Below are 13,472 nucleotides of genomic sequence, written 5' to 3' on the forward strand. Positions count from 1 at the left end.
CACCTTTGCAAATATAAGCCGAGGTCATTTTCTTTCCATTTTATATTTTGAATTTGATGGTAGATGTGTCAATTAACGACTACAATTCTTTGTTTGTTGCAGAGCATGTGTGGTTGTGATTTCACTAATTTGTTAAAATGTTTTGTTTGCAATTTTTTTTTCTACCTTGAAGTTTGCAACCCGAATTTTTTTTAAACAAAATTTGTGATTCGTTTGAATCACAAAAAGTAGTTATATATAAATGTAATATTACTTCAATGCATTTATTTTATGGGTGATCTTTCAGGCTTTATACGGCCTCTTTAAGGCAAGGCCATCTTAAGATCATCATGGGCCCTTAGGTAGTGATTTTTTCGAGGCCCCCTTACTTGGCTATAAATTTGTGCCTTCCAATTTGCATGCTTACACTCGGAGATTTTGACCAGATTTCTTTTTCATGAGGGCCCATGCGTTAAGGCGGCGCTGCTTTAAGGCCCTGTATAACCACTACGATTCGAGATGTATATTTTTTAATGATTTTTCAGGTTTTCTATGCGTGTCAGTAACTATGAAAAAAAAAAATTCAGTTCAAAAGAAAAAAAAAAGCACGCATACATCATAAAAATAATCACTGAGTTTTTAAAAACAGAATATCAGTGTTTTCCACAAATTTTTATCAACAAAGAATCGTCAACTACGTTTTCCTTTCAAAGGCATTTACCTCCAAGTTTTTGGCGGATATTTTCTTAAACGTACAAATTTCCCGCCCATCATTGGCGAAATGGGTCGAAAACCAAAAACACTTGGCAATAGATGCGTGTTTATATTGTAACCCTAAGTAAAGAATGGCATGCTAGAAAAGCGTCATGGCGAAAATGTTTGTTAATCTAGATGATTTTGCTTGGCTCTTCACAATAGTGAAGCTCTTTCCACGTTAAAGTGACCATCGAAAAGTTATGCTGAATTGTTGAGTTCTTTTTCACGGAGTGATGAAATATCTAGGAATAATTTTCATAATCAATGAATAACATAGTGTCAATGCTCAGGTGGTTTTTTTTTTGTTTGCCTTCGAGACCCATAATTTTGTTACCGAAGCCAGAGGCACAGTGAACTAAGTACCGGTGAGTTTGATTCATTTTTGTCACATGAGAATTTTTTTTTTAGTATTGAATTATTGTTAGTAAAAGATCTATAATATTGAACAACGAATTTTGATTAAGCTTCTGCGTCCGAAACAAAAATAGTAATTTCTTGTGTAATTCGGTGTGCTGAACACGAATTTGGCCGTAAAAAAAAAGCTGGATTGGACAGTTTTCTCTGAAATTGCTCATTCAATACATATATAATAATATACAATGCATTGAAACAACAAAAGTATAGAAAACAAAATGAATGTATAGAAAACAAAATGAATGTATAGAAAACAAAATGAATGTATAGAAAACAAAATGAATGTATAGAAAACAAAATGAATGTATAGAAAAAAAACAACACAAATGTATAGAAGCTTCACTAATGTGTATATTGTATTAGAGCTGTCCTATAATGATCATGAGCCCCCAAGCCAAGTGATTTTTCTGAGGCCCTACTTGGCAAATTTGCATGTTACTTTGCAAATTTGCTCTTGAAAATTTCAACCAGATCTGATTTTTGTGAGGCCCCTGGCCGTGCTGATGCACAGGATATATTTATAGAGGCACAAGGTTGATATGCATAAAAACACAACACGAATACATAAAAACACAACAAAAATACATAGAAATGCAAATGTGTCACAGCACAATAGTTTGTTTATCACATTTGACACTAACTTCAGTTTGTATTGCACTTGTACTGGACACGAGGGACTTGACTGTTTTATCCCATAGTAGTCAGCCAACATCAAGGTTGACCATTTTCCCTGATAACATTGTTCTATAATCCTCATCGCTTTTTCATCATGTAATAATGCTCATAAAGCCCTTTTTAACTATTATACGGATGATATCTCAAAAACAAGAGACAATAAAACTTTCATGGTGATATTTGTGTTCAGCAGTTCACAAAATCATTAGGAATTGTATATTTTCATATTGGACACTTTCATTGTTGCCCAATGATACCATTCAAAAAGCACTTTTTTAACATTTAACATCTCCAAAACAAGAAGCAAGGAAACTTTTCCATGTTTATATTCATGTTCAGCGCGTCAAAATCATTCAGAATTATATATTTTGTGTTTGACACAATTTCATTGTTGTCTAGTGTAACCGATTCTGAATGGGTAAAAATGAATAGAGATTTAAGAGGACTTGAACCAACAAGCCCTGCTGTTAATTTGTTTATTTGCTATTTGATTTAAATTAAAGAAATGGGGAAAGACAAGAACATTTTTTTAATAACACTGAATGACTTGAATCCTTGTCTCTAATTTAAAAAATTCTTTTTCGTAATGTGCATTCTGTGTTAAAATTTACTAACATGAGAGTCATGAAGGTGATAGACAATGAACAAATTAAATATCCCCTAAATACTATATCATAAGGTGATTTGGTTTCAGTGATAACAAAAATTATGTTCTGTAAAGTAATAAAAAATCTAACAAAATTGATATAATTTTCTTTTCTATAAGTATTTGGATTTAATTTAAAATCCTATGTATGTAACAATAGGCTCTATAATGATATTCGCCTTATATAAAAATATTCTCTGGTCCCCTGAGACACTTTCCTCAGTGTTAATATATTCCATCTAACAATAGCTTCTTTATACATTTCTCCAGTTCCTAAGTGTGGTTTTTAGGTATTTAAACTGTATTTATTGAAATTTCTGATCATCCCAAGTTTTCTAATAATAAACTAAAATGTAGCATATGAAAACATGTTTTTGCTAGTTAGGACATTAATAATAAAAAATTTTTAGGACATTTTATAATAAAATTTTTTACTTTCAATGATTATGGAGTATGTGTGTTATTACAAGATTTAAATCACATCTCAAATCATTGATGAAATGAAACACATTTTTCTAATTTCTGTGAATTTCTCAAAACTTGTGCTCAAATTAAATCGTGATACATAGTTAGGTTGACAAGCCAATTTTTTGGGTTCCTATATATTTGGAATGATTTATTGTAATTGTTGTTGAAGGCTGCAGTGTAGATTTCTCATAATGTCTCTTGTCCTTGTAAGATTTTACTCAAAAAATGAAGGCTTTTTGAATATAGCCGAGAAAAATGAAGATTTCTAATCATTCATTTAAAGAGTTTATTTTGTAATATTCTGGTCTTTCAGCACTACTCTACTATGAGGCTCAAAGAATTAAAGTCCTTTTCAAAAACACAGATGTTTATAAATTTTGATTTGCCATTACTCTGATTTACTCTCATTGATTTCCATTTCTGAACCAATGAACCAGTAAAATGTTCAACAATTCAATGGGCCTTTAAACTTACAGTATGTGGGTCTGATGTTTTTACATGAACCTATGTGAATATTACTAATGTTCGTGGCATGCAATAGTTTTGTGTCTGCCTGCAGAGACCCCCTGTCCCATATTTGAGGACCACGGGCAGAGAAATGCTGACTTCTGAGACGCTGACATGAAGAAAACATTGGAAGGGTTGAAAGTTGCCATTGGTGCTGTATATATGGGAATGAAGCATATATGCAGGAGGAAAAAGGGTGCATTGCATTGTATGTTCATTAGTTATCGAGAGGGGCTTGGGAGTGTTGAGCCCCCACTACCCCAGATCTCAGTGCCTATAGCTGACCTATATCATTCTATTGTTATCCAATCTGCTATTTATAGAGAAATTTTTATTTTTAAAATTTGAATAATTTTTTAAAGAATTTTTTTATTCATTCCTTTGTATTCATATTTGTAATGTGGGTATGTTTTGTTGGAAAATATTTTTACACTATTGCTGTGTGCAAACAAAAATGAATCAAACTTGATATTAGCTATCTTATAGCTCTGCATTTCATTAGTACCTATTATGGTCACAAAGAATAAATAATGTACAGATGTTGCAAAATACATTATAACACAAGTTGGGGAAGAAGGCACCACAGTGTAATGAATACTAAAGTTTTTTAATCCGGGAACAAATGTGAGGAGTCTCTTATCCATCCTGAACAGGTACAGTTTCACAATCTTCAAGTTTGTTTGAACTAGAGCCATCTTTATTTTTAAGTTACCAAAATATACAGTGTATCAAATCTGAAATATATTCATCTTTCATGTTTGCTGACAATAATGTATTTCATAGTATACCAGCAGTTTTTTTTAAAGAAACGAATATGATTTAATATTAATGACTGTTTGCTTTTTCTTTCTCAGGAAATTCTTTCTCAGCCTTGCTCATGCTGGTAGTTCAGTATATAATCAAGAAAAACCTTTTTCTGAAATATTTTCTGTTCAATTTCAAGGTATGTGCATATGCGTGCCAAAAAAATTTTAAGTGAACTGGTAAATTGGTAAATATTTGTAAATATTTGTAAGATTGCTTATATATTAGGTCTAATGAAAGAATGTTTCTTAATACCAATAAAAATTTCATATTAAACAATCCTATTGATAAACAATGTCTGAAAATTATACCCCGATTGAATACATCTATATATACTCAAACTTCAATATTTCTGAGTGCTTCAGGAAATTGATATTTTACTTTGAGTTATAGAAGAAGAGCTTTGAGATTTAAAAAAATATAGGCTATAATGCATTTGAAAAATATGTTATAGTCGATCCTGCTTATAATGTTCCCACTAGAATGTTTTCAGGCTTAGTTAGTACAACTTATTTTCGTGGTCTCAACTCTAACTCACATTGAAGTTTCCAGTCGAAGCATTTTCCCTCTTAAGTTTTTTTCTGATCTGATGGTTTTTTGAAAAATGTTATAAGTGAGATCCATGTATATTGCATTTACGCCAAGATATTAAAAATTTGATTCATAGAAGTCTGACTATATTCATTGCTTTAGTACACTGAGTGCCTCATACTTTTTCGTAAAATGAAATAGACTGGTATGAATGTAATAAACCAATTATAACACCAATTATTAATAACCAATTATTATTAACATATGGTATAAACCAGTTTAAATGTAATTACCTATGTGTGAAATTTTTTTTTGCTTTTTCATTTTCTAATTTAATGAATGAGATTAGCAGAGAGTAACAAAAAAGTCTCAACAAATGACAAAAATTACAAATTTAAAAAGATAGTAGATATTTTGATTATGTATTAACTGAGAGATGGTGAAGAAGAGAACCATGAATAACTAAAAAACTACAGTTAAACGGCCCAGAGTTGAGAAAAAAAAATTATTAAAATAAGATTAATTGCAAAATAATTTGTTTAAAATATATATTTGTGTATTTTGCCTGTTCTAAAATGAATATCTGGTGTATGTTTTGTGTTATTGTTAAAAAAAATCATAATTTAGAGTAAGTAAAGTGAAACGACAGTTATATTAAATGCTGATTCTCATTTCTGCATAGACGAGAGGCAGTATATATTCTCTATAAACACTGGTCTGAAAAAAGTGATATTGGCACCCAAAATGTTTTAATGTGTGATTACCAGCTTGAGTAAAATAAACATTATTGGCTCTTAAAATATTTGGTTGGTGCCTAGATTTTTTTCTCAACTTGTCAAGCCCTGCTATACAATTACAGTTGATCCCAGTTATAGTGTTCCCACTTATAACATTTTCTCGATTAGTGCGACTTATTTTCAGGGTCTCAACTCTAAGTAATTCTCAGTGAGATTTCCCATTTAAAGTATTTTCCGGCTTACGCTGTTTCTTCATGTGGTTTTTTGAAAAATGTTATAAGCGAGATCCACTGTTTATCTTTCCAAAGATGTCACTCTCCGTTATTAATATGAAGTAACAATAGCCTTAAGTAATCACATGGGCGGAGATATGGGGGGGGGGCGTGCCCCCCAGCGTCAAAGGTGGAGTAGACTGATCTAATGCATATATGTATATATGAATTGACATCATCGTGCCCCCCCCCAGTAATAACGACCGTGCCCTCCCGACCTCCAAGTCTATCTCTGCCTATGAGTAATCATCTTAAAAAGGAGAGAGCATTCATTGCCTTTGTAGTCTAGTGGCTCGCCTGGTATGTGTCAATTCCCGCAAAGGCAGTTGATTTTTCTTTCCTGGATTTATCTTCACATATCAGCCAGCTGTCGAAACCTTTTAATACAAATATATAAATACAATGCCACAACAGGCAAAATGCCCAACAAGGTGGCTGAGAAAATTTATCTTTGTATACAAAAATTGTATCTTTGACTCTAGTCATCCCCCCCCCCTCCCTCCAATAAATGTGTGCTTTTCTCAGGGTCCCTTCAAGTCAGGATCTTTGACTTCTGTTGGGAGACTGTTTCAAAAAAGAAGCCACCTCGCATTTGCACCTTTGAGTTTGAATAAACACAGGAAACTACAGTTTCAGCCAACCCCCACTGTGCAGCATTTTGAGTTAAACCTGGGGTCCGTAGGCTAAAGTTTTATCAAATTTTCCCATGTGTAAGACCATTAGGTGTAGGAATCGTAGTTTCAAGCTTGTTTTGAGTGGCTTCACCAGGATTCAAATTCAGACCTAACAAACCTTTACTTTATCGATTAATTCACAACCCTGGTCTAGTGGGTCTAGTCTTTCAAACTAATTTGTCTCGACTCCTCTGCTCACTTTTTTTTTCCTATGGACCCCTTTCTAAGCCAATAGGTTTCCATGTTGTGTTTTGTAGCTTCTACTGCTCCATATAATACACCCCTCTCCCTTGGGAAACACTACTCAAACATCTCGGCAGAGTTGTAAGAGTAGCGACAACCAAATGAATTTAGATTAAAACTGCAACTGAATTCACATTTGGTTAGTTTTTATATGCATAGCTGATTGTTGACTGAATGTCAGAGTTTGGTTAAGAACATAGACATATACTTGAATCTGAGTGTGACCAGTGCCTTCTTAATGCATGGGCCCACCCCAGCAGGGTCTGAGGCTTCAAGAAAAGAGGAGCCTCGGAAAAATGAGTAGTTGAATTTTTTGAAAATATGCCGGGTAGGGCCTCAGAAAAATCACTTGCCCCGGGGCCCCCATGATGCTCTTAATACTGCCCTGAGTGTGACCCACTGGCCAGAGGCCCCCTCCGTAATATATTTTCCACCATATCCGTAACACCTATAGAAATATTGCATTTCAGCCCTCCCAATGTTTCCAATAAATTTACACCTTTGATTATGAACAAGGCCTGAATGTTGTTGCCCAAACAAATCTTGAAAACTGAATTTAAAAAATGGCTAAAAAATTGGAAAGAAATGCCATCAAAATAAAACAAAGTTCTCTAGAAAAACCGGTTATGTTTGAATGTCAAAAGAAAGTTTTGACAGCATCAAAATCATGCAAATTTTTTTCTGATGTTTTTCCCCCTCTCATTTAGATTTCTTCAAAAATAACAATTTCTCTAATAAACGAGTTATAATTCATGAATCGGTTAGGAACACTGGCATTATAACCCCCACAAGGGTGAGGCTGACATAGCTCCAGCTTAGGGCCTGAGATCTTTTTTTACAAGAAATTCACTATTTTGGGAGGCCCATGCAGAATCTGACTGGAGGGCACTATTGCTAGATGCGGGGGCCATGACTGGCATACTGGGGGAAGGAGGAATAGGGTTTTTGCAGTAAAACACTAACACCTTCTCTCTCTCCCCCCCCCCCCCCGTTAGAAAATCCTGTGTATGCCTATGGTTATGAAGCCAAAAAGCATATTTTATTTTCCAAGACATTCAAGCATGAATGAGAATGAATAAACACCAGAACTTTACCACTGGACTTATCCCGCTGCTGGAATCTCTTCCAGCCCAGGTTCATGGCAGAGTCTGGAACACTTTATTTTGTGTCAAAAAAGGAGAAAAAAACTTTTTTATTTGTTTCAAGCAGATTTTTTCGTAAGTGCTCAATGCAATCAGTATTCATGATCTTTTCCATTGTCAAAGATGTGAAAAATATCGTGAAAATGAAAAAAATGCTTCAAAGCAGGAAAAAAAAGCTGAAAATGCAAAGGATACAAAAAATGCAAATGTCTACAACATTTACTTTTGAATCATCTGGAAGCAAACTTTCCATTTAAAATAATGATCTTCATTCTGCATTGTTAATTACTCTTATAAAAATCAGTTGGCATGATACAATACAGTTTATTTATTCTATTTAGAATAAAATTGCCTTTGCTTGTGAATACAAATGAGTGTTTCTCAAGATTGGCCTAAATTGTGTTCCCAGCAACTTACATTTAATATATTTGGCAGAAATGTTTTTTTTTCATTTTCTATTTATATTCGTGTTTCTGACAAAAATTGTCACTCTATTTATAATTTTTCAATCAATATATCTTTTTTATTTGCTTGAACAAATTTTCATTTCTTAAGGAAATGTCTGGTGATGTCATTTATTTGATCATGATGAAATGTCATTTAAGGAAATGTCTAAAAATGACAAATTTATTCCGTTTCTCAATGATATACATTTTTCCGACCACTATACTTTGATATTCTTTTTCATAATTTTAAATATTTTTTGATCAATAGTTTATAGCCAAATGAAAATTTTCCTCAAGCTGCTTTTTCCCATTTGTGACATTTTGAAAACATTAGTTCAAGTATTATAACACCAGTTGTCACATGAAATTTTGTGTTTGAAAGGTTAATCCTTACAGCGACAATCCCAAGATATCTGGTCAAACTTTTTTATTTTGGTCACCCCAAAATATCTTGGATTCTTAACATGTTTTTATTTCCAATGTGGCAGTTATAATGCGGATCAGGAAAATTTTAAAAACCACTTAAAATGTTAAGAAGAATGTAGTCATCACTTGAACTTTCTTTCAAATTAGAATTGTAAATTGCTTCACAAATTAGATTTATGAAGTAATTTACAGTTACTTCAGGAAAAAACAGGTGTGTTTTTATTACATGTCCTGCTGGGTACTTTTCTATGAGAAATATATAATTGTGAAAATTATTTTCAATTTACCTCATGTTTCAGTTTAAAGATTTCTATTATTTCTGTAAAGCATGTTTTCAACATGCTGAGTTTTTGATCAGTATTGCAGAACATGAAAAAATGTCTCTCCCAGCATTAGGTAACCAGAAGGAAAGTTTGATCATAAATTAAGGGCAAAGAAAGTAAACAAAATCCAAATTTCTTGGTTGTAGCATCAAGCTGCATTAATGTTTCATCTAAGGACTTTTGCTAGAGCATGAGTTGCATTTTCAACGCAGAGACAAATTAGAAATCTTTTGTCCCCATAAAATTGATGAAAAAAAGAGAAACACAAATAAAAAAAAGAAATAAAATGCAATTGTGCCAAAAAAATGATACAAAGTATCAGTGCTTGTTCAGGTTGAAAATAAAATTCCAAAATACATAGAACATGTTGCCAGTGTCAAGCATAAATATCAAGATAAATGCTGAAATAGGCAAATCTGATGTGGCATTTTGCTTATCTCTTAACACTATTGATTTCGGATAAACTTTGCTGCTGACTGTATTTATCAGCAGGTAAAGAAGTGTCCCTAAGAATTATTATTCAATGGTCTTTTAAAAGTATAAAAAAATTATTTCAGACCATTTTCTCAGAAAATAAAATTCTCGACTCGTAAAAGTTTTTGCTGGGGTTTGATTTTTTTTAAGTTAAGCAAGGCTCAAATGGGAAGCCAATATATTGGCATCTTGAGCATCGAAGGGTTAATAAACCAGAACAAGTACAGTGAAACCTGTATGAAATGGAACATCAAAAGACTGAAATAATGTTCCATTTTAAACAGATTTCCATTTTATAAAGGTGCACCCATCAAAGCATTAATCAATGAACAGACCCTTTCAATTTCGTTCAAGACATTGATGAACTGGTAATACCCTTCTTCACATCTCCAAGAGGAGGTTTCATTTCCCAAAGTATGGGTGCATTTGAAAGTCTAACAAACCTTTGTTAAATTCAGAGGAGGTACATATGAACAACAAAAGAAAAAGAGAGCTAAAAAATTGCTTGCATTAATATAAAATCAAATGGAATAAGAATCGTCTGTGTCTCTATTCAAGACAGGTTTCTGTCTTGTAGCCTACAGTGTCTATCTTAGACAGGTTTCACTGCATGAAATTTTGCCATGAAGTTTATATATTTTTTTGAAGCATTCTTATATTTATATATGTAAGGTAACGCTTGACACCAGTTCATTAGTGAGAAACAAGATTTAGATCTTTGTTTTGTACAAATTTAAAAAGAAATATATGGGGGGAACAGGCAAGCTGGGGAAAAAAAATTCAATATTTTTCTTCTATATCTACAGGGTTACACTAGGAATGTAATATTCATCACTTTTTTTTTTATCAAAAACATATTACAAAAATGTTAATAAAATTGGTCATTTTCCACCATTCAGGTGAATGAGTGTTTTTAAAGAAATGTCGTTTTTAATGTATTTTATTTGATTTTTTTTTTCTGTGTAATGTAAGATTTTTGTATGGTCTTTTTTCTATCAGGTGTTTGCTTTATCAAACTGACAAATATCATGTGATGAATCAACCAAAGGAATATTAAGGCGTTTTTGCTGTATTTAAATACATTAATTCACTTTGGGTATTGTATTACATTTGTTTCCTACTCCAGGTTATCAAGCAATGCCCGAGTGGCACACACCATGAAGGTTGCTGGCACACATTCCCAGGTTCAATCTCGAGGGAGGGTATAGATGAGATATTTCCCTAGCTAGCTTGAGGCGACCACCAATAGATAGCGCCATCATTTCAATCCATCTCGGGTTAATGGCAGTAAATTGTAAAATAGCGATATGGCCAGAGTTGGTATTTGATGAAGTAGGTTATCAAACAGTTTCAATGTTGGTAAAAAAAGCTCTTTTATAGGATATGTGGTGTATGTACAGGGTGGGATAGCAGTACCGTCTTAACACGTGAACCCAACCGGGCACGACCCAGGGCTCTCAAGAGAAGAGGGGAACTTCACAAAAATGAGATCTCATTGAAATTTTCAAGAATTTGCCAGGTAGGGCCTCAGAAAAATCACTTAGCCTGGGGGCTCATGATGCTCTTAAGAGAACCCTGTGCATAGGTAATAGTGCACATCGCATTTTAGTGGCAAACCGTTGATCCTAGAGAGGCATACTTCCAATTAGAAAAAGTATCCTAGATAGTGTGTAGTACTCATATGTCATTCATGTGTTGCAAATGGGTTGTATAGTGATTAAAATAAAAATGTTTACTTATACAGACACGTTGTGTTCAAAAATCCAGTTAGGAAGCTGTTGTCCTTTCTCTCCTGATGTCAACAAAAAAAAAACGCATTCAAGTGCAATATTCAGAGATATTTTATTGTGGAAAAAGTAGAAAAAACAGCGTTAAAAATGTGAGTAAATCGGTTTACCGGAAAAAAAAAGCTGATTCCTTTTGTAAAGAAAAATATATATTTTTTTAAAATTAAACATGTTCCCAATTTAGGAACTTTAAAAATAAAATTTTAAATTTTTCATCACAATCAAAATTTTTGGTGTAGTACATGCAATAAAACAATTAGATATTTATCAATAGTGTGTTTTGATTGTTTGATCCTGAGGTATCAGTTCTACGCAAATCTATACATACGAAGTAACATGTCCTGACTGACAGATTCATTACCACCGAGCCGAAACCACTGAAGCTATAAAAATTTCCTTAGTTTTATTTCATACTGTAGACTCACTCAGAAACAGTTTTTCGAAATTCAATCCTTAAAGGGGTTTTTGGGCGAATTTTCAGATTACCAAATCCATGTGAGCGAAGCTGTGAGTAACAGCTCGTAACTTATATTTTTTTAAGTGTTTTTTGTATGTAGTTTTTTTAAGGACAGTTAAACATAGTTTTGAATGTTAGAATTGATTTCAAATCTCTGCGTTTTTAGTAAGGCATTTGAGCTGTATATCATTGCATATTTTTTAGGAATTTGATTTTCATTTATTCTGCACATTTTTCTATTACACAACATAGTTATGAGCCAGCATTATTTTTATTATTCGTTGCATAATTATTTCTGTCTCTTTTTTTCTGGTGAACATTCACATATATATTTCACATATTATAATTGTTGTATTGAAAAATGCTTTTCAATATTTTTTTTTAATTTTTATATGTAGTGGATCCCATTTATAACATCTTGCCGCTTGATACAACTTGTTTTTGGATCTACTTTTACTAATACTCATCTAGATTTCCCATTTAAAGCATTTTCCTGCTTAGAACGTTTTATTTTTGTTTGTTTGTTTTTAACGTTCTGAGCAGGACCCACTGTATTCATAGCATACTTTTCATGGTATAGAATAGAAGTTTCAAAAGTTTTAGTATTTCATTAATACAAGTAATCTATTTTTTATATCATTACTAACTACCTTTTTGATTTTTTTTTTTTTCTGGGAAACTGCCGTGCTTTTTTATTCCATGCGTTTCTCACGTATTTAACTACCTTTTTCAATTTTTTTCTTTTTTACAGGTTATTGCATTGTCAGAGAGGAATGATTTCAGAAATGTCTGAAAAATATTTTTTTTTCTTTATGGACATGTCTTGATCTGCTGCCTTATTCAAAACAAAATTGCAATTGGCGAGCTGTGTTCATATTCTTGAAGCCATTGATTGCTTTGTTATTTTTATTGGAAATAAAATTTAACTTTTTTAAATTGTGTTTTTTTTTTCTCAAATCCACACTACAGTGCACGTCACATTTTTTTTTTTGAGTGATTGAGATGGTTTTAGCAGCATACCTATAAATTTAAAATAAAAAATATATATAAGGTATAACATGAAATCCTGGCCAAAGAGCTAAGCTTAAGAATGTGGAGGAGGGCATGGTTTTTCAAAAAAATGAAATATGTTCTGTGTATGGTAAGCAATCAGAATAAACCAGTGGTTCGCAAGGGGTTAGTGTACTGGTGTGTGTCCATTCAGTGCTTTGAAGAGATTCTTTTCTAGACTACCGGTATTCTGAGGAGCCATAGATAAACGATAGGCCAAATGAGCCGTGGGTGGGAAAAAGTTTGAGAACCACTAAAATAAAGCAATGTGGACGTATGTAAGCTAAACAAAATTCTATGTTAGAATTGCAATTTTCAACGTGGCATTACGCGTTTGCCATTTCGTGGCACCTCATAAATTAATCACTAAAATTATGTTTCGTATTAAAAATATAGCAAACACGGAACTATATCACTGGATAACTTGTATTACGCGTCGAGTGAGATTTAACTGTTCGAAGTTCTGTTTCCCGCGTCAAAATGCAAGTAGTACACTGGTTTTTCTGGTTTTTTTTTTCAAAGGGGAAATACCTTATCTTGAAGACAAAACTTTTTTATGCATGCAACACACAAGGTCCCTCCGGGAAAAAATGAATACTATATCACACGGTATATAAATTCTATAATTTTTTTTTCCTTATGCCAGTGTAATTTTTATGTC

General features: G+C 32.8%; 1 long non-coding RNA gene across 1 annotated transcript; it reads left to right on the forward strand.

Moving 5' to 3' along the window:
* The first annotated feature begins 815 nt into the window (after positions 1 to 815).
* On the forward strand, positions 816 to 12,697 carry LOC149065600 (uncharacterized). The gene is made up of 3 exons (XR_016195618.1): positions 816 to 1,100; positions 4,300 to 4,388; positions 12,513 to 12,697. It is a non-coding gene; the product is annotated as an uncharacterized LOC149065600 (long non-coding RNA).
* Positions 12,698 to 13,472: the final 775 nt, after the last annotated feature.

The sequence above is a fragment of the Pholcus phalangioides genome, unplaced genomic scaffold, assembly GCF_987345545.1.
Source record: "Pholcus phalangioides strain wild (caught in Gottingen) unplaced genomic scaffold, Ppha-v1.0 ptg000039l_1, whole genome shotgun sequence".
In the NCBI taxonomy this organism is placed as follows: Eukaryota; Metazoa; Arthropoda; class Arachnida; order Araneae; family Pholcidae; genus Pholcus; species Pholcus phalangioides.